The sequence below is a fragment of the Benincasa hispida genome, chromosome 9 (genome assembly GCF_027475165.1).
Source record: "Benincasa hispida cultivar pf3 chromosome 9, pf3_genome.v1.1, whole genome shotgun sequence".
NCBI lineage: Eukaryota > Viridiplantae > Streptophyta > Magnoliopsida > Cucurbitales > Cucurbitaceae > Benincasa > Benincasa hispida.
Window position 1 is genome coordinate 43,686,818 of NC_143486.1, and position 2,230 is coordinate 43,689,047.

The 2,230-nt window shown below is 40.4% G+C and overlaps 1 non-coding gene across 1 annotated transcript; it reads left to right on the plus strand.

Annotated features, from left to right (window-relative positions):
* Positions 1-320: 320 nt before the first annotated feature.
* LOC150033833 (small nucleolar RNA R71) lies at positions 321-427 on the plus strand. The gene has a single exon (XR_016532562.1). It is a non-coding gene; the product is annotated as a small nucleolar RNA R71 (small nucleolar RNA).
* Positions 428-2,230: the final 1,803 nt, after the last annotated feature.

A 2,230-nucleotide genomic window follows, 5' to 3' on the forward strand; every position in this document is an offset into this window, starting at 1 on the left:
TGGTCGTTTAAGCAATTGCGTTGGCCTGCCCTTTTTGCGTTCCCATGCTATTGATTGCAATGCCTTGTATCAAACTCATCATCGCATTCATTTGGGTTTGTAGGGATACGATGGCCCCATTATTTGCATCACTATCTTTAATTCTTAATCTTTTATCGCTTTCTCGTCAGTCCTCGTGATTTTTTGAAATACGATCAAGTATATTTTTTGCCTCGTCATATGTTTTATCGAGCAGACCACCAGCTACTGTCGCATTGGTAGCCGTCTACGATGCTGGGTTCAGTCCGTGGTAGAAAATCTCCATTTGTAAACAATCTGGTAAGCCGTTATGTGGGCAATCTCTTACCAGCCTCTTAAACCTCGCCCAGGTATCACTGAGTGATTCGTCAATTTCTTGTTTAAAATTCGTAATTAACTTCCTCCTTCTCCCGTTCTCCATTGGAGGGAAGTATTTCTTCATGAACTTTTCCACTACTTGTTCCCACGATGTTATCTCCCCTAGTTCGAGAGAATAAGCCCATTTCCTTCTGATCGCATAAGGAAAATGGGAACAACGTTAGTCGAACCTCCTCAGTGGAGATATTTGGGAACACAAAAGTGTTGCAGATTTCAATAAAACTCCGGAGATGGGCGTGCGAATCCTCGCCATGCCTTCCACAAAACTGTCTAGCCGTTTGAATCATCTGCAACATAACCGGTTTCATTTCAAACCTCGATCCGTCTAGAGCTGGCCTCATGATTCCTGGGGAGAAATCATATAGGTTGGGCAACGCATAGTTCCGAATGGGTCTATTGCGGTCATTCACCAGAATGATGGAGTTGGCCATTATATTATTTGCATTTGCGGCCCTCTCTTCCAGTTGTTTCGCCATTCTTGGACTTCTGTCTTTTTGTTGTTGGCGGTAGTTTCTCAATCTTCGTCGAAACATTCTTTCAATCTCCGGGTCGTAATTCGCCAGAAATTGAAAGCTGCAAAGAAAATAAAAAAAATACCGTTAGCACAATGTATTGCCGTAGTCTCTGGAAACGGCGCCAAAAACTTGATGTATTTTTAATGCGATGAAATAATGGTGTAGAATGTGATGGTGGAATATGCGTTGTTCATGCTAGTTTTCTCAGCAAGACCCAAGTATAAATCCTACTGAGTTGTCTGGTAAGCTCAGGGTCGAACACAATATGTGTTGGTAAATTTCGATTACTTTGTGGTAACAAATAAATCAAAGTGTTGGTTGGTTGGTTGTTTAAGGTATAAAGTTTATGCGGCGGATTTAAGAAAAGAGTTAATTATGCAAAAGATAAAATGAGCATGCGGAGGAACGGGTTAAGAAGGTCTTTAGCTAGCGTTTCTTGAGAATGCGTTCACGCTATGCAATCATGCTACACTCATGCGATAGCAATCATTTTCCAATGAAAATGCGATAGCTCCTAGTTTTAGGACGCATGCGATGTATGCGATGATGTCTATAGAGCTTATTCCTAAGTCTCTACTTCTTGCCTATGTGATGATAAAGGATGCACACAGGTACAAAGTGACCGCATACAATCATATCCTATCTCTTGGGTGCATGCGATGCGTTAATAGCAAATAGAACTTATTCTTAAACTTCTATCTCTTGATTATGTGATTCTAATCTGACTCTCCCGAGCCTAGATTCTAATCTGACTTTTTCAAGCCTAGATTCTATCCTTAGACTACCCTCCCGAGTATCTCAAAAGGACGAATGATGCATACATAATACAAGATGATCGTATAAAGTGAAGATCCCAGGTTATGCTAGCTAAGTGCTTGTCACACCTCGTACCAGATTACCCTCCTAACCTGGATGGAATGGTGACTGCAGCAGTTACCAACCCTTTTGCTGGCACTTACTGCCTATCTTACCTGTTAAACCTTGCTCAAACCCTGAATACATACATAATAACTCAGAACTTAACACATTTACATTACAGGGTTTCGCAACATTGTTTATACATAGATAATACAATCTAGTGAGCCCCATCAAGAATACTAGTCACTAAACAGACACATGTGTACTAACTAATATAGGTCTTTAATTACGCTTCCCTCAACCTGCTTCTTTGAGTGGAAAAGCAACAACAAAATAGTCTTTTGGGAACTGACTGCTACCTGAAAGAAAAAAATTTGAAAGCGTGAGCTAGAAGCCTAGTGAGTGACTTAATAAAACATAAATCTCATGCTTAAACTGAAAGCTCAAAAACATAATACTAG